Source organism: Vigna umbellata, chromosome 7 (genome assembly GCF_029865625.1).
Source record: "Vigna umbellata cultivar VRB3 chromosome 7, Vumbellata_1.0, whole genome shotgun sequence".
Lineage (NCBI taxonomy): Eukaryota > Viridiplantae > Streptophyta > Magnoliopsida > Fabales > Fabaceae > Vigna > Vigna umbellata.
The window spans coordinates 6,476,385-6,497,444 of NC_142171.1; the positions used below are offsets into that span (position 1 = coordinate 6,476,385).

At 32.4% G+C, this 21,060-nt stretch overlaps 1 pseudogene; it reads left to right on the forward strand.

Annotated features, from left to right (window-relative positions):
• The first annotated feature begins 458 nt into the window (after positions 1–458).
• LOC148195029 (putative carboxylesterase 7 pseudogene) lies at positions 459–1,504 on the forward strand (annotated as a pseudogene).
• The last annotated feature ends 19,556 nt before the right edge of the window (positions 1,505–21,060 follow it).

Sequence of the window (21,060 nt, forward strand, 5' to 3'; positions counted from 1 at the left end):
CTTAAATATATATAATAAACTCATTTTCTCAAAATATACTCTCGGTTTGTACATTTTGTAAATAAATAAGTAGTAAACTTTGAATAAATTATTTTTCCTTTTTAAGAAAATCAAGTTTAAGCTCTTCTTGACCATTAAATGCTCAATTTTCTTTAAATTCCAATTTACATATTATTAACATTAATACAACTGAAAGTTATAATATAAATAATTTAGTGGTTCTGGTTCCGCTTCATATGATATTAGTTAATCATCCATCTGTCAGTATTGAAGTTTTACTATGAGATGCGAAGATATTAAAAAGTAGAAGTTGAGGAACTAGAATGACTTTTAACCTTACCTTACCTACATAATAGCCCTAGAAAGTTGACCATATCCACGCCAACCAATGCTTCTGCATGCACATTATAACAATCCCTCTCCCACATCACACAAACTAACAACTTTCTTCTCCATCGCCTTCAGCCATGGATTCCAGTTCTACCGAAGTAGCCTTCGATTTCTCACCCTTTCTCAAAATCTACAAAGACGGTAGCGTCCAGAGACTTGCCGGCTGCGACGTCACCCCGCCGGGTTTCGATACCGAAACAAACGTGGAATCCAAAGACATCGTAATCTCGAAAGACGACGACGTATCGGCCAGGATATTTATTCCCAACGTCAGCGATCAAACCCAAAAGCTTCCTCTCCTAGCCTACTTCCATGGTGGGGGATTCTGCATAGAAACACCATACTCTCCTCCTTACCATAAATTCCTCAACTCACTTGTTTCCAAGGCCCACATCTTTGCTGTGTCTGTTCATTACAGAAGAGCACCAGAGCACCCCCTTCCCATTGCCTATGAAGATTCATGGACCTCGCTCAAGTGGGTGGCGTCCCATTTCGACGGAAACGGCCCTGAGGAGTGCCTCAATCGCCACGTTGATTTCGGGAAGGTTTTCTACGGTGGGGACAGTGCGGGAGCAAACATCGCACACAATATGTGTATTCGAGCGGGGATCCACGGGCTTCCGGGTGTTAACGTTGAGGGGATTGTTTTGGTGCATCCCTACTTTTGGGGCGTGGAGCGAATCGGAAGTGAGAGCCAAAAGCCTGAACATCTTGCAGCGGTGGATAATTTGTGGCGTTTTATTTGTCCCACCTCGACAGGATCCGACGACCCGTTGATCAACCCGGCTACGGATCCGAATCTGGCAAAGCTAGCTTGCAGGAGAGTGATGATCTTTGTTGCTGAGAATGATTTGATGAGGGATCGGGGTTGGTATTACAAGGAGTCGGTAGAGAAGTGTGGGTGGCAGGGTGTTGCAGAGGTCATGGAGGCAAAGGAGAAAACCACGTGTTTCATTTGTTCAATCCAGATTCTGACAACGCTGTCTCCCTGCTCAGTCGATTTGTTTCTTTTATCAACCATAGTAGTTAATAGTTAACTTTATTAGCAGATAATTTTTCATGCTTACTTGCAATAATATTGTAGAAAATTAGAAAACAAAAAATAAAAATAAAAATTGACGGTTTGAAAAGAAATTTATACGAGTCGGCTATTGTGTTGTTAAGCATTAGATTCTTAATTTTGAATTATTTGTGATTCGGATCTTTTAATTTAACTATTTATAGTTTTTACTACTTTAATCATTACAGTGCGAGGTTGGAAACACATGATATTCTCGTCACTTATTTACACTTAAGGTATATGGACATGCTGCAAAATGCAAGTTATTAAATATGTTTTTATAACTGAAAATCGAACCCAAGTGTTACACGATATTGTATGTAGCTGAATATCCTTTGGCTTTGCAAACAATGATGTCTTCTTAGGACAATCGGTTGCATACACATTATAACACATTATATGTTGATTGTGAGGAGTGAATATTATCCAGTGAAAGTTAGCGAACTCTTGAGGGTTGAACACTACCTAGTGAAGGTTAATAGCATACTGTTGAAGATCGGAAACTATTTAGTGAAGGTTAATAGTGATTTGTCAAAAGCTGAGCACTACTCAATAGAGGTTATAATTGCCTACTAAACATTGATAACTGCTCGCCAAAAGTCAACATTTGTTTACCAAAGAATAAGTACAATGCGCGTTACATGTCAGTGTTGTTTCATGATGGACGAGTGCCTCTTATCCAGGGTTAAGTGTTACCAACTATAATTTGGTATAAGACCTAAGAAAAATGTAAAAGTTAGAAGTAATATTGTAATAAAATTTAAGTAAGTTTTAATGAAAATTGCATGTTTTCGAAAGGTGTAATGTAGTTCAGTGGTGAGAGCTCTTTGATGGGTTGAGATATCACGTGTTCAAGTATTGGCTGCAGATGTAAACACCATCATAAGTATAGAACAAGTATATGTTCATAAACATAAATCACCATCATAAGTATAGAACAAGTATATGTTCATAAACATAAATCACCAATACAAAATACATTTTTTATAGCGGTATAGAAAGATGTCTGTTTCGTATTTTCAAATTTATTTTGTTCAGGCTATTGAACTAAAACCCTAGGTAGCAGTGTTCTCATTCTCCTTTTTTTCTTGCATCGTTTAGTGTGACATCCTTATCATCGACAACCCCCTGGACGACAATGTCGAGTTCGAGATTGTGAGATTCTTTTATGATCTGGTGTTATTTTTTGTGAGATTGTGAAGAGTGTTTGGTTAGGTTTTGTGACTCATGGCAAATCATCCATAATTTGGGATTGCACTGATGACTCCCGATAGGAAAGCGGGGCAACCAATCTCTTCTATATTCCCACATCTGAGCACTCGGGTATGGTTGGTTTCAAGAATGATAATATGTACTTTAAAGAGATATTTTTGTTATTTTTTATAGAGGTTGTCGTGAGCTATCTGTTTTTCTTCTTCTAAGTGAGATTAACATACCTTTTTTATGAGGATCATGGATGTTGTCGTTATTTATAATCATCATTTTCTTGAACAATCCTCTAGGTGTCATTTGAAATATGGATGTTGATGTATTGTCAAGTAAATTAAATGATTTGATCTTAACCCATCTTTACAAGACTTGCCAGATTTGAAGGATGCAGACTTTTATGACGTGGATTATGAATTTGACCTGTCAACATTTATTTCTTTTCAAGTGTTCATCTATATAATATATGAGAAGATTGAGTCCTAGGTTGAAACCTCTTTCTCGTTTTGTAATTTGGTTTTAATGCCTGAATTAATCAGTAATTTCTATCCAAAAAGAAGTTGTATATGGATTGACAGAGGTTTTAAGGGAGGATATAAAGAATGCACGTCTAATTGCCAATCCTGGTTGTTATTCAACTTTCCCTTGTTCCATTTATAAAGGTCAGGATGTTTACTTTACAGTGTACAATGCATATTTTGAAAAAATTGAATTTTCCTTTCAAGAAAAGATTGTCTCATTAAAATGCAAATAATGGTATAAATTTGTGCTTTAAGGATTTTGTTCTGTGAGTTGTATCTACTAGTCCTTTCTTTGCCTTGTGGCTTGAAATTTATGGTCTAGGATGTTCAGCTTGATAAGTATTGTTCACTTTTAACATATTTCTATGGTGCTTAATTCATGGTCTTTTTAAGCTAATTAATTTTCAGATATGCGGAGGAACTGGATAACTCTCATATAATGTCTAGATTTTAGGAGCTCCTTTTGTTTTTTTCTTTTGCCCATTTTTTTTCTTCTTGTGGATTTCTTATCCTTCAACCTTTTGTTCATCCGAGCATGTTTTATTCCATGAAAAAAAATATTTTAGTTTTCTTCAATAATCTTACATCACTAAAAGTTTCTCTTTTTAGTTGTGTATGTTATATTTTCTCTGCTTTGTGGGTGTTGTTTATAGTTTACACTTAATACTAGTCTTGTGATGAATTGTGCATTAAGTAGAATTCATGTTGTTGCATCTGTCTGTGCACTTTTAGGGTGTCCTATATTTGGTAGAAATCTTCATGAGTCACACCTGAGGACCCGCAATCACAAAGAATGCTTTAGGGATTGCATTTAACATGTGACTTAAGCAACCTGTTTGATAAATTGGGTGGACTATGAAATATTGTGCTTTATGTTCTGAATTTGAAACTTGGGTTACAAATTTTTATTTCAACATAGTATTCTTGGGGCATGAGCCTAAATACGTTGCACCAGTTAGTTAAAATCACTATCGTTGTAAACCTTAGTTTATGTCTTGCTAAGCATGAACATGACCAACAGTAACGATATCATGTTTTTATCTTATTTATTTTGAGCTCTGGGAATATGATATAATTTGAAGACGGACAATTTTAATAACTAGTTAAAAAACATATGCAGAGAGAGTACAATTTGAAGATTGAATATTTTAAATTTTTAAAATCTACATGATTATTCGGTCACTTAATTAGTTTATATTTGTTAAATTATTTCGTTTAACGACTTGTAAAATATAAGAAGTAATATAAATGGGTGTTGATGATTTTGTTATGATAGTGAAGGTTGATGCATATGACAAAGAGAGGTTCACAAGGAGCTTAATGCCGTGCAATGGACGAATCATTGGCAAATGTTCCATTTCTTGTGCTAGCAAACAAGATTGGCATTCCATATGCTGCATTAGAAGAATAGTTACGTTATTATCTCGGTCTCATACATCTACAGTGATTTATTGTCTCGGTCTCATACATCTACAGTGATGATGTTAAATGTCATAATTTATATTTTTAAGGTTTTGTTCACTTGAATGGATTTTGGGAAAAGTGATTGAGTGAATTTGAGAGGATTTGAAGATAAACTTTTTTGTTGTTTATTTGAGTAAATTTGGAGGTAAATGAGAGTAGATTTGGAAGTAATTTTTTTTAATCTGTTACATCAATCAAATCCTACACTAATTCTCACAAACATTGCTTCCAAATTCACTCTCACTTACCTCCAAATTCACTCAAATAAACAACAACCAAATTTATTTTTAAATCCTCTCAAATCCACTCAATCAATCTCCCACAAATCCATTCAAGTGAACAAAGGGTAAAAGTTTCTTTTATCGGCAATATTTTTATCTGAAACATTGGATTCTATTGTAAGGGTTATGTATGATTTTATTGAAAATAGTAACAAATATGGTGATGTCTTTTTCAAATTTTTTCCAATGATATAAAAAGTCATTTTTAACCGATATACATCCTGTCCTATAGCTACTCGAAAATCGATATAAAAAGTCATTTTTAACCGATATAAAAAGTCTTTTTTTGACATAATGAACCTAAATAGTGATCATCTTCATGGTCTTGTTCTTGTTCATCGTTCTATTGTTGTGAAAGTGACTAGATTGGTGTAGGCTGGACTGATATACAATGTTAGTAAATGATATAGTAGAATAAGTTTAAAGTCTAAAACAATTAATATTAAAAGTGTTTGCTTACATGTGTCCTCCGAGACCTTTTGATCGAGGTCGTACCCGAATTAAATTAATATGCAATTAAGTGCAGTATAATACTAAGAAGTGACTCCTAGGTCGTCTCTCAAGGACTAAATGTGGTTCAGACAATAGGTCGAATACATGGTGAGGGGTTTTAAAGGTTGTTTTGCGAAATGAAATGAACTAATTAACACACAATTTAAACACAGATTTAACAACAGGTTGGCATTTGGATCAATTACAATGCTTCTATCCTTGATTAATAACAAATCAAAAACTCATCTTACCCCTAATCCAACACGAATTAACCAACTAAGCAAAGGTTAATCCAGTCTTCAAATTGCAAACTAAGCAAATGCAACACACATATTCAATTGATTCTACACTACACAGATTAATCAACTAAGCGAAGACTAACACCAATTAGGCAACTAAGCGTATACCTAATTGCAAACACAGAACAAACTTAATACAATGCAAGGTAAGAAAACACATTAAAATTTACAGTCCATAAATCTCAAGTAAGCAATGCAATATCCCCAATTACCAACTCACACAGATTCAAGCTACCATCAAGATGAAATGCAAACAGCAAAACGAAATTAAATTGCAAATGAAACTGGACATGTAAACAAAGTTGAAAATGGAATTGAACAAAACACAAACTGGAATAGAAAGGGGAAAAACGAAATGCAATGGTAAACGAAATGCAAGAATATAAAACGTAAATTGAAGCAAGAGTACAAAACGAAAATGAAATTGGAATTAAAAACAAGATTCAATACATAAAAAGGGAAGGGAAAGAAAAACCTAAAACCCCTAGGAGGGCTGCAAAAACTTAAAATGGAGAAGAAGAGAGTTTCTAAAATTTGATTCAAGGGTTTAATAACCCCAAAAGACGAAAATGCCCTCCTAATGAGCTTCTCCTAAATTTGACCAAAAATGGGTCGAAAGTCAAAAAGTTTGACCCAATTACATTATAAACGAATTCAAAACAAAATTGAACTATAATGTTGACGTGGCGAGAGTCTTATTGTCCAAAAATATGATTCCAAAATTGTTCTGCAAATAATAATTGAAATAATTAGACCCAAATAATTCAAATTAATTAAAATGAGAACTATTAGTAAAATTAAGCTCAAATAGTGAAAATGAGACAATAATAGAGAATTAAATACAATTCACTAATACAATTTGGTGCCAAAAGCTAAGTGAATAGTATAAAATAGTGATTCATCACCTTTATCAACGAACTGACCAGATCCCTTCCGAAGATGAGTTTGTTGGAAAACCTCATCAACATGGACAACTCACCCTAGTTCTTAAGCTTGTAACAAAATATAGTTATATATTTACATAAAATTTAGAAAACATAAGTTATAGGTAATGGATACTAAAGGAATGAAGGTTTACCATGCTAATAGCATGTTCATGAAGTTAATTAATTAACCTGTATGTACGGTCCCACCCTTTTCTGAAGCTCTATTCCTCATGCAGTAACAATTTATTACGATAATTTGGCGAATTTCAATGTGCTAGTAAGGAGTTCCAAATCTTCTCTCCAATCCAGTAAGGGTGTTCTCGTGCATTGCATACATATCTCTAAACATCTCTAATAGCCTATGAGATGCTTTAGTGTAAAAATTTCTATGAATTTGACTTTCATGTTTAAGGCTCAACTGCACATTCATCTGTGATAATAAATCATACAAACATTAGAATTGATGTACTATGTTTTGCATTTTATTTAACTTACATAAATAGGAAATGATAATTATTTTGATGCACTTTCACCTTAAATCGTTGTCAGAATGGGTCTTTGTCTTCTGCAAGTATTGTTTTCCATGTAGGCCAAGACTTAATTTTTTTTTGCTTAATTGACCTTTTGATTGCCTAAGAAGCAACTCTGGATGGAAGAAGCCTACATATAAATAAATGAAAGTAATTTGAATTAAGGAAAACATAAACAAGTCATGTCATAAAAATTAGTAACAAAGATTATTAGGTATTACTCTCGACCATAAGATTCAATCATGGGTCGACATGGAAAGGGGCGTCAACACCATCACCAGGTGAATTAGGATTACCAGATGGTGTAGGAATATTTGAAGATGGTATGAACAATGAGGGAGGTATAAAAGTAGAGTCCAAAGGTGTCCCAATGAATGTAGAAGGTGACATATCAACTACATGGTCTACTACATGATGAACTAAAAGGTCTGTTGTGGGTAGCTTAGGAGGGTGTGTTGCATGTGATGGTCCAACATTCGATGGAGTGAGGGCAGCAATGGACAATAGTGTTGTAGGAACCCTCAATATATAGTGTGTCTGTCATTACCTCTTCTTAATTAGGTTTTGTTATCCCCTTGCCTTTATCAGACATGATGGACGTTTTTTGTCATTACTTCATTGAAATGGTTAAAAATGAAGTGAAACAATGCAGAGGATTAAACCAGGGTTATATTTTGAAATACAGTTGGTAGATACATAAGATGGATATCATATTTAGTACAAAATAAAGTGAATGTAAAGTTTATGCATACAACTTTGAACATGGTATACACTACATCATATGTTTTTGAAATTAAAGTTTGACAAAGCATAATAAATCTCTTAATTGAGTGATTGTCATCATCATTGTCTTATTCTTCTTCTGCGTCCTCATCATCATCGTGTTCTTGTTTTTGTTCTTAATCTTCATCATCATATTCTTCTTTTTGTCTTCGTATTTCTCCTTCTAATTCCTCAACATCACCATCATAGTCATGCAATGCAGATACACATTCAACTTCAATAATTATATGGATCTATGAAATGTTGGTCAACTTGGTAGGTGATATCCTCTTCAATCTCATTTGAGTCAATGAAACAGACCAACTGATGGCATACCCCCTAGCAATGACCAAGGAAGTTCGAGAGGAGTTGGAGTCATATGTGGAAGATGGGACTAGATTCTCTCTCTTGGGCGATCTTGAGCCATCATGAAGCTTCTAGTAGAGTAAGAATAATTTTGTTTAAGAATACTGCATAACTAAGAGTGAGTGAAACTCAACTAGGTAGCGTATCGGGGATACTAGGAGCGGTGAGAATACTGAATTGTAATATTGTTGAAGATTATAGTGGAACCCTTTAAGGACAAAGGAGATTGGACGTAGTTTAGTTGGAGCGAACCAATATAGAAATATTTGTTCATTTATTGTTTACTTTTCTCTCAACTCTTCGCTTATAAAACCTGCAGTTGCATTTTAGTTTTGAATATAAGAGCTTCTCATACTAAACAATTGTTCATTAAAAGGAAGTCCTTACAAACCCTACATTAGATATTTTGAATAGCACTCGAAAAGAAATTATTATTTAAAACCAATTACAAGGTCGAGCGTTTAACAACTTCTTGAAATATCCTGTATTTGACGAAAGTGCTGTATTAGAAAGGTTGCAAAAATGTTTTTTCCATTAACATTATCCAACACCCCTTTTCAAATCATTCCCTTTGAAAGCTTCGCTCAACCCTCTTATGGATCCGCACCTAAGAAGTCAATCATGGAAGGATCTCAAATTGCTGAAGAAACAAATATGGTGATCGTAGAGCAATCTACAGACCAAGGTAACCCTAAACCATCAATCTCTATAGTACCTCAATTTCAATCTAGTGTAGATAAATCTATGACAATTCAAACTTCTCATGAACAAGTCACACCTGAATCTCCCTTAGCACCTAACTCAACCCCAAAGCTCACCTTAAACATATCATCGTTCTATCCTCCAAATTTCCAACCTACACCACGTCAACCCTTCAACTATCCACTCTTAAACATTCCTCACAACAAAGATTATGAAGTTCATCCCTCACCTGACAGCCACAAAAATCTACCCATCTTCGAATCAATATTCAAACACACCATCGAGATACCCTATGAGACCACTCCTTATCAATCATCACATCACCAAGTACCATTACCTGAATATTTGAACCTTCCACCAAACTCCATAGTTTCTCTTCTTGCACCTTCTATGTCAAGAGAAATATATCCAAACCTCAAACGGTCATTGATAACAGTTGAAAAACTGTTATTTTCATGCTTAAAATTGATACTAAAAGCAACCTTTAACACTTAGAAACTAGCTTGAAACCATGCTTTTGTTTATATTTTTGGAAATAAGAGAGTTGGACAGGTTTATGCTTGATTTCAGTGTTTTATGCATATTTTAAGATGAATTTGATGAAAGAAGTGAAGAAGGATAGAAATCGAATCAGAAAAGAACTCAAAAAGTGTAAAAGAAGAGAAGCCGCAAGTACCGCTCACGCCAGTTTACCGCTGAGCGCACTAATGAACACCCGTTGGCACGCTGAGGAGTGAAACTGCAGCTGAGGGAAAGAATTCAACACACACACTTACCGCTGAGCGCCATTATTTTGGGCTTAGGCCCACTTTTCTGTAATATTTCGAATAGTATATAAGCTTTAGGACTTCCTAGGGTTTGTATCTTTGGTAGAGTACGAAGCAAACACACACCTTTCCACACCTTGGAGGAAGATTTTGGATGCTAAGGCTACCTACTCAACTTTCTAGGGTTCTATCTTTCACTCTTTCATTGTACTTCATCTAGTTTCACCATGAATATGGTGAACTAAACTCTTCTTGTTGTTGGGGAATCAATGTAATCTTTTGAAGCTCTCATATGTGGAATTTGTGTTTAAACATCTTATTTGAGATACATGCTTTCTTTCATTAATAGTTAGGGTTTTTCCTCTTTGCTCAAAGCATGCATTGTTTAACTCATTCGATGTCATGATTATTGATTTTGTCGATATGGACACATACGGGGAAATCTAGATCCGGGGAAATTCTCCCAATAGCATATTGCCTAGACATAGGGATATGAGGGTTGGTTGCCTTTAAGCTTCTGTGCTTAAGAATTAATTATTAGGGATGCTAGGAATTGTATGAACTCGTAATTAAGGATAGGCTTTCTTCGCCGAGACATCGGGTTTAAGGTAATTTAGAGAATGATATTAACATTGATGAAAAGAATGATGAATTCCTAAAATATATGAGAGTGGATAAGATGAAATTGATTACCCCAACAACATACTCATCCATATAATTCGTTCAGTGTTTGTGTTCTTCTTTCCCTTGATCATCACATGCATACATGTTTACTTTTTGTCTTTTGCATTTGAAACTTATAACAATTTGTTCACAAGTCTTAAATAATCAAGAAATCATATAACTAACTAGGCCGTGAGTCCTTTGGGAGAACGATACTTGGTCTTACCGAGTTTATTACTTGATACGATTCGGTCACACTTGCCGAGGGTTAAACAAGTTTTTGGCGCCATTTTTCGGTGTTCATAAATTTGTCATCAGCCATCACCATATCACATATCCACGGGGGCTATGACATTCGTCTGGTATGAGTCACAGTCTACTCGTCGACAAAAATCCTCGAAGGATGAAAAATAAGAATGGAAATTGAACTATCACTAGTTGGACATAGGGACTCAAGACCTGTAGAGGTGATGAATCATTATTTTGTCATATTCACTTAGCTTTCTGCACCAAATTTAATTAGTGAATTGTGTTTAACTTTCCATTATTTTCTCAACTTTGCTATTTGGGCTTAATTTGACCAATAATTTATATTTTAATTAATTTTAATTATTTGAGCTTAATTATTCCCATTATTATTTTCAGGGCGAATTTTGGAAATATAATTGGGACATCAAGAGGGTTGCCACATCATTTATTATTTTCCACATCAACATTTGTTTTTAATTTCTTTTGTAATTTTATTTCTTTTAATTTTGGGTTAGAATTGAATATTGGGCCATTTTTAGTGAATTAGAAAAAAGCCCAATTTTGGGGGTTGACTTGGCTAGCCTAAGGTTTAGCGCCCATGCAACAACCACCCCTTAGGAACTCTCATTCATTGTATTTTCGTTTTTTTTCAGCTTCCTGGACAAAAAACAAAGCTCTTATCTTAGGTTTCATTTACGTTCTCCAGCACCTTCAATTTCAGCAATTTAATTTTGGTTCTACATTTTCGTTTTTCTCTCCTTGTTTCTTGTGCACTTTCATTTCCATTCATATTTTCAAGTTTGATAATTTCGTTTTCTGGGTTCATTTCGTTTCTTTGATTCTACATTTCATTTCCATTTTCATTTTTACATTACAATTTCGTTTCAAGTTCTGTTTCCAATTTCACTTTGCATTCTAATTTCGTTTTCGTTTCTTGTATGTAATTCATTTGTTGTGTTAATTTCTTTTTCCAGTAATGCTTCGCTTTTAGTTTCATTTTCGCATTCCAAATTCAGTTTCAATTTCGTTCTTGCCTATGTTGTTATGGTTGTAATTCATTTTCATTGTGTTGAAGTTGTTTTTATGGAAGGCTGAATTTGTGTGGTTGGACACTAGGAAATTACATTGTTTTCCTTGAGATTTTTGAGCTGTCATTGTGATTTTGCTTCACATATCTTGCATAATGCTTAATCTGTTCTGTGCTTGCAATTAGGTACACGCTTAATTGCTTAATTTGTGTTTAATTTCCACTTAGTTGACTAATCTATGTGTGCAGAATTGATTAGACATATTCATTATGTTTGCTTAATTCACATTCTTGAAAACCAGATTAACCTTCGCTTAGTTGGTTAATTTGTGTTGGATTAGGAGTGAGAGGAGCATGTAATTTGTTGTTAATCAAGGATATGAAGCATTGCAATTGAACTAATGACCAACCGTTTTTAATCACTGTTTAATTCGTGTTTTAGTCAGTTAATTTAGTTCACACAATCTGTTAAAAAAATCTCCTTACTAAGTGTTTGATCCTTTGACTGAACCAAAATTATTCATTGAGAGACGACCTAGGAGTCATTCTCCAGTTACTGCATTTAATTTGCAACATCAATTTGAGTCGAGCGCGACATCGATGATCAAGGGGTCTGTGTGGATCACATCAAACTCTTTACTCATTTGTACAAGTTCACTACAGTTCATCCGTGCGAAGTGAAAGGTGGTATTCCTGAAGAATTTTATCGTAACATGGCTCTGACCCTGCTATAAGAAAATGAATACGAAAACAAGCGTATGAGAAAAGTACTTGTCATGCTAGCTGCCATTGCACCCAGATTACCTCCAATTGATGAAAGACCTCATGAAGAGAAGACAAGAACTAACAGTAACTTTATTGTTATACTCTTACACTGTCAAAACTCTCTTTCATCTTCTTCGTCTAAGCTCTTTGTAAAAGGAAAATCTTTGTAAGAATTTTTTCAGATAAATCTTGTATTGCTCAAATATCCTCTCTAAAAGAGTTAATATTTTTACTTCTTTAAAGAAAACACTTTACTATTTTTGTAAACTCAAGAGTAATTTAAGATACTTGTTTATTTAACTCAGGGGAGTTAAACAATAGTTAGTTGGATTAAATGATACGAAGAGTGGTTATACTCATTGTAAACTAGGAGTGGTTAAACTTGTTGTAATTTTTTCAAAGATTAAGGGAACCTTTAACGGTGCTTAAAGGAGAATTGGGTATAACTTAGACCTAGTGAACCAGTATAAAAACAAGTCTTCTTCCTTGTTATTTGTTTAACCGTTTTTCTGAATGCTTTATAATTATTTTTAAGTGTTCAACTCTATGTGCATACCATTTAACCCCTGCAAACAACATCTAGCACTTAATTACAAAAAGTTTTAAACTCAAATCACCCTCCTCCCCTCTTCCCTCATTCTAGAGTTTACTTGTGATTTCATGGTGTATATTATGTTGAATAGAGCCTAGGTCAAAGTGCAAAATGCTTTTTTTTGGAAATGTGAACCAATAATGTTATTATGTGAATTATATGAATGAAAAAGAAAGAATGAGTTTCTAGTGTTGATGGTGATGATTTCTAGATTTCAGTTTGAAATTGTGATTAGAAAGTATGGTTAACTTGTGTATTATATGGTTGTAGTTAATTCTTAGAAGAATTTCCACATTGTCTAATGTTAGGGTATGTATTCAGTGAAAGTTCTGATTGTGAGGTCATCTTAACTATACTAAATTCACATACTCATATAAAAGACGGAGTTTAGGCTATAAAAGTTGAATGAGGTTTCTATACTAGGATTAGTGTGAGAGATAATTATTGTGGCGATGTTATAGTAAATTAACCCTATCATGGTATATGTGTGCCAAGTGGAACACAACAAATACTTTTTTCTCAAATATGCTAAATATGTGTCAAGTGGAGCCACAACAATTATTTTTCTCGAATTCACTATATTGAGATTTCATGACAAATGTAGGACTTCACACGTATTTGGCTCAATACATGTATTCTATAATTGAGTCTAGTTTTATTAGTATTAATGTACTAATGATTGGTTGTTTGGTATTGTATTAATCATGAATATCTTTTTGAAAGATAAATTGTATGATGAAATGAATGATAGAACTTTATACAATGAATAAGCTTATCCTTATATTTGTATGTTGTTTGTGATTGTCCGGTTGTATGTTATAAATGACCAGATGATGATATAGGTGGAAGAAATGGATAATATAAAACTCCTTAAAAAATTTGTATGATATAATATTTATATGTACATATGTTTGCATTGTTGTATTTCTTTCCATACTAATAAGTTTTAATCTTTGCAAAATTTTCTTCAATTTACATATAGGATTGTAGATATTAAATATATATTATGTGATTGTTTATGCTTAATATCTAATTTGTAATATTTTAAATTAGTAGATAGTAGTGTAGTCGATGTTACACTCATATTATATACACCATCAATTAAAATATTTTATTAATAAAAAATTAAAATAATATTAATTATAATATGCAAAATAAATTATACAAAGCTTTATAAATAGTAAAATAAATATAAATAAAATATTTTTACATTAATATAAAAAATGGATTATTATCTAACGCATAAAAATATTTTTGTCAACAAACATTACTAATCACTATTAAATTCACGTTAAAGAATATTTTTTATTTTTAACAATTTTTTTTCAAATAGCATAAAAAAACTTAGTAAAATAGATGTTGCAGTGGATCTAAATACACAGAATAAAAAAGAAAAGAAATGAAAGATTGTTTAAATTAAAAAAAATAAGAATAAAAGATAGAGAAAAAGTAAAATAAATATATTTATTTATCTTATTTTATTTTATAATTATTTTACAATTTTAATATTAGATTTAAATTATTATTATTATTGTATACATAGAAAAAATATTATTAAAAATTACAATAACTAAATACTTCTTTTGATTAAGTTTTTAGGATAATGAATGACTTTCGAATTTTAAGAAGAAAATATTTGTTTTCAAAAAAATAAATACTTTTGATTATTTAGTTAATTCATTCTGCGTGCCTTCCCATGCTTCTCCCCTCTCTTCATTCTCAAGAAAACCTTTATTAATAATGGGATAAGGTAAAAATAAATAAATACGGTTTCATACATAACGACAAGAGGTGAGAGAGAAACGTGGGACACCTGTATTCAATTCAAAATTTCTTTGTTTGACTTTTCAACGTTGAGAATAAGGCAGCAACATCATTGTCTCTTAAACTTCTCGTCTAACTTTTCTTTTTATTTATTGAATTAATTCTATATCATTGCTGTCATTCTTGTTACGTATTATTGAAGAAAGTGTTTGGAGCTACCTTATTTCTGGTCAATTTTAGGTCGTCATATGACAAAGGGATTTAGATGGTTCTGTTTTATATATTGTGACTCAGATTGTTGTGTTTTATATGATAGCATTATTCCCTTCTCTCCTAAAGAGCATCACTTGACAAAGAAGAAACATTTAAAAAACTTTACTCTCATAATTTAATTAGATATTATTAGAGTGAGATAAACTTCAATTTTATTATGAATGAATAAATATTTATTAAAAAAAATTTGTATTAAGAAATGTCGAGTTTCATAAAAATGAGTAAAACTTTTTTTAATCACGAAAAAAGTTATGTTTGATATAATAGATTTTATTAATTTTTTTTAAATGGTACCATTCCCTCTTTGCATAAATAGCATCATTGAAAATGTGATAATTTCAGAAAATTTATCAGTTTAGAATAGTTTCTAGAAATAATTAAAATTGATAAATTTAAAAAGAAAAGTAAAAGTCTTATTATCTTACAAAAATCAATAACAATAAAAAACAAAAGTTGTATTTATCGTCAACTGTAATTTTAAAAAATTGAAAAATATTATATTTATCATACAAGACTTTTTTAATTCAAAAAATAAAAACCACATTTGTATACAGAACTTTAACTTAAAAAACACTAAAAATAAAAATGTTCATGTGGACAGGATTTTAATAATTGAAAAAGAAGTTTAATATTCGCAAAACACAGCTTAATCATATTGATAAATTCAAATTTGTCTATCCTAATAATTTAAGTAAGAATTAATGACAAATTTTCCGACAGATGTAAAATTACAATTTCTTAAATAATTCACCTTAAAATCAAACGAGCTAAAAATCCACAAAAACCACAAATTCTAAATGGTTTCACCAGCCATGGACGACTTTTGGTGAGTGGGGTCTGTGTGAACTTGTTTCTGCATGTGAATCCAAATCTTTTCTGGTTCAAATCCACCGTCGTTTTGGTTCACAACACGTGGACTGATTTTTTATTTTTAATTTTAACCTTAATCAAGTAGGAGAGAGCTAGGGAGAAATATAGGATGAAGTTGGTGGTTTGACAACTTAAAGTGAGGAGACTTTTGCATAGGTGAATAAAAAGTGTACTAGAATATTGAATAATGAGTGAATATTTTTCGTGCTATTGTCATGTATTTATAATAAAATAAAATAAAAATCAATAAATTTGTTATAATCTTATGAGAGATCATGATATTATTGGCGATAAGTAAATAAAAGGATTTTAACTGACAACGGACTAATGAATATTTGAACCTCGTAATGGATAAGTTCATAAGTTTTTATGGTTTGTAATAACTTGATTGCATATAATAACTCTAAATATTTTAATTGTTTCCCTTGAATGATTTGGATGATGTAGTGTTCGAATAGTTTGGATAGTATGAATTTGATGTGGGACTTGAAGATATTTCTAAAAAGTTGTATTTTATTTCAAGAATATATCTCATTAAAACCTTATAAAAAATATACCCAACAAAATATACTTTTAAAGTTGTATTATATCTTGTTCAGTGATTATAAAACTAACGATTATAAGAAAATCCTTAATAACAATTAATTTAGCAACCAAAATAATTAGTTATTACATTGATTAACTTAAATATTATTTTATAAACTAAAAAGATATTGATATCTTAAAAATCTCTATTATTAATAAAATTTTATAATTGGTTTGTAAATTCAAGTCTAAACTTGTCTTTAACATTAGTATCAAAGATTTAGCTTATTATAATTATATTCTAAACTAGTTTTTAATTAATAATAGACAGTAATAATAGTTAGTTAAAAAACTTTGATAAAGAGATCAATTTAGACTCTCAATTACAAATTAATTGTAATTTTTATTAATAATAGAGAGTTTTTATGTAACATCCTAATTTTTCATAGTGTTCAACTAGATCCATTATATATTTTTAATAATAAAAAAATTTAACTAAAAAAGAACATATAAATTACTATTACAATTATCCAAATATAACATATAATACAAATTATATACACGATCTACACTACAAGAAGATATACTACGGTGAACCAAAAGTGTATTATAGTTTATAGAAAAAAACTACAAAACATCTGATTCTAAGCCTCAACTCTACCACTAATTAGCACATGCTCACTAGAGACATTCTATTCTATTCACACCATTAAGATGATCTTTGCCAAAGAGAAAATAACACACACAAAGAAAGAAAGAAGGGTAAGCTAAAGGAAAAAAAAACTCCACCCGGATATCAATAAATTTTCAAATCAAACAATACAAAATAAACATATAAACTCTAAACTTTGACCATCCAAATACATGTATCGGTGTCAAACTCATGGGGCACCGACCTTGTGTGTGGTGAAACAACTCACCCACATCAAACTACCACACACCAAGGTTAACCAGTCCTGCTACTTTCCACAACATACTCCACCCTTCTCTACTTGCAATTGGATAGGTATTAAGACCGTCAGAATCATCTCTCAATCTTTGGAGTCCCTACTTCAATACATCACACTACAGAACAACAATAAGGATTTCCCTCAGGAATCCCTTCACAACATACTTAATTCACACTTTCCATTTCATTTGAAAATCACTCATACATGAGTAATTATCCATTCCAACTACAAAATAAACATGTACCAAATCAATTTACATCAATCCATGACAAATAAAGAATTAGAAAAACATAGAAAAAAAACACTACTACAAAATAGTGAGTGCCCAACACTCAAACCTCACCTAGCGTATCAGACCTCTCACCTAGCGAATTATATGGAAAAAAGGTCCAGACTTCCAGGGAAAATGACCACTCAGTGCCTTAGAATACCGCTTAGTACCCAAAAACATGTGGCTCACTGTTCTTAGCAATGCTTAACACCCAAAAGTGTCGTTCAAAGCCATACCAAAGTCACTTAACGCTACACCAGAAACCAACAACTTTATTTTTACGAATTGGGGAACTAGGGACATATTCGTATGACCAAATTGGTATTTTGACTCAATGGATAGTTCTAAAATAGGTTTTGATGTTAGATTGAACACCAATTTGCTCAATTGATTCAGAATCCCTATTCTCTAATTCAAAACCAAAATCAATAACTCATATAGCAGATTTCAACATATTTTAGATAAAATTTTAATGAACTAAATGGCTAACAAAGTCCTAGTTTACACAAAACAGACTCCAAACATCAGGTTCCCTCCTAAATCAACTCCTCTAAAGTTTCACCGATTAAAACCCAAATTTTATACCAAAAGCCAGTCATTTCTTTAACTTATTGTCAAACTAAAGTTCAACAACTAATTGATCAACCAAAACAACAACCTATCATCCATCATCATAAAGAATTAAGCAAAATTCAACAAGCAATCATAAAAAGTCTATTTATATCACACAACATATATTCAAACCAAATCACATAATCATGCATCACTATAATAGAGTTTCAGCAAGCTCAATCCATGTAATTTATCTAGTTAAAAGTGACTAAGTTTCAAATAATAGTATGTTATATATGAATGAAACATAATTATTTGGTCAAAAAATAAACATAATCTAAACTAATTAATTAAATATATTTGGCGTAAATCCTTTCTTTTCCTTAAACTCGGTTAAAATTTTGTTATAAAAATTATTCTAAAGGAAATCTTTTAAAACTAGTGTTACAGAATTTTTTTTTTGACAAATCGTCTCCATTTAAAAAATATATGTCTTCCTGATATCATCAAACAAAATTTTGAATTTTTTTTAAAATTTAGGTTTTAATAGCCAATTTTGCCCAGTTTCGTTGACAAATCTCAATTTAGTCCCTCGTTTGAAAAGTGTTGAAATGGATCCTCACTTTTAAAATTTTGAGTCAAATTAGTCCCTTCCGTTAAATAGAAACAAACAGCGTTAAGGGTTTGATGATTTGGCAGAAGACATGTTATTTTAAAGATATATTTATGCTGACGTGTTAGTGAATGGTGCAAAGATGAAATTTAGAGGTGCACTTGACATTTTCTAGGCGAGGCCCAAGCCCCTCTAGGGTTTCTTTTTTTTTTCTTTTTCAGCTCTTCTCCACCTTCATTAGCGGCAGCTCTGCCTCTGCATGACCAATGTTGTCTTGCCTTCCTCTGGATGATCAAAACTGTCGTCAGCGGACCGATCGTTGCCAGAGACACCGCCAGCCACTACAGTGTTCCTCCCTCTGTGCGCACTTGATGACGCAGCTGTCGCTACCATTAGGTTTCGATTTTGAGTAAACGTGTTGTCGGCGAAAACGCCGCCGTCCTGTGGAGCAAATCACATGTTTCTCCTCTTCGAATTGCAAACACAAATCGTAACTCGTCCTGAGCCCTAATTCCTCCGCTTCACTTCAGCCTCCGATAGCATCACCGTCGATACCGATCAGAATCACCGGCGGCATCGCCTTCGTGCTGCCTCGCAATCATGTAACTCTGATCAAGATTCGAAACATCATCGTCACTCTTCTCCTTCTTCCACTCAACTCAACATTTTTACTCTATCCTATCTTTTTTTTTTCTGTTTCAAGATTTTATTATATTATGTATTGATTTGGATTTGCTTTCCGTGTAGAATTAAGAGAAGAACATTTTCCTCTTCAATTGAATATTTGAGGTTATGGAAATCAAATCTACAGAGTAGTGGTAACTCTGTTAGATAAACATTTTTTCTTTTTCTTATTATGTTACTGTTTAATGATTATAGATAACATTTATATTCTCGACCTCTATTTTTATATCTTCATGCTCCGTGTTTGGCTCATGATCCACTGATAATTGTTTGGCCACACCCTTCTTGCATAAGACAACCCTGGAATCCCCAATGTTGGCTGTAATACAGTTGAACCTCCTCTACCTAATTCACCCGACATCTCTAAAATATTAGAATCAGTTTTACTGTAAGCTCTCTGGCAACATCTGCAGGTTCTTTCCAGAAGTCAGGCTACACAAGACAAAAAATGATTGAACTTCTATAACAAATAGTAATCATATTCATTGTGACGGGGGAGAATGACACGACGAAATGAAAGGCGTAAAGGTAAGGGATGATCATCTCTGGGATGTTGACGAATGTCCCATTGCTCTATTTCTCGGTGGACCAATACGAAGTGGTGCCATTGAAGACGAGCTCGAACTGGCTTAGAAGGATGATTTCTCAACCGCAAGCCCCTGGGAAGCACAATACTTTCCACGTCAATCTTTACTCTTTCACAGTCAATTTCTAATTCACTAACACGTCAGCACAAATATATAAAATAATATGTTAGCACTGTTTTTTGCCAAATCATCAAACCCTTAACGTCGTTTGTTTATATTTAACAGAAGAGACTAATTTGACTCAAAATTTTAAAAGTGAAGATCCATTTTAAACACTTTTAAAACGAGAGACTAAATTGAGATTTGTCAACGAAACTGGAACAAAATTGACTATTAAACCTAAAATTTAATACACAATTCAATTATTAGCATAGATAACTTTGTCCTCGTTAGGAAACTTCATTATCGCATATAAAGTAAATAGTATCCCTTATAACTAATTAAACACCTGTTAACCAATAAAGACATTATATAAAATATTGTCTGTAGAAATGAATCAAGTTTAAAGCTTGTCATAACCTCACTAGTGTCAAATGTTTCTACCAATACAACTTCTCAGGGTATACTTTTCATAAATAAAATTCTAAATTATCAAGTATTTATTGAATTTTACACTTTCAATAAATAAATTAAAGACGGAATAAAATAAATGATTAATAAATTATCATTATGGTATAGGAAATTATAATATATTATTTATTATAAATTATTAAAAGACCTTAATTAACAATTAATTAGTTAATTGATAATTTAATTGACTTGTACATTATACCTGGTTGGTCTATAGAGATTAGTTGAGGGAGTGAATGAGTTAAGACTTTATGTGGACGCTATTCGGTACTCATATATTCAATCCGCTGTTATCTATACCTACCCTTCTTCTCCAGCCCAACTCAGTTTCTTCGGTAT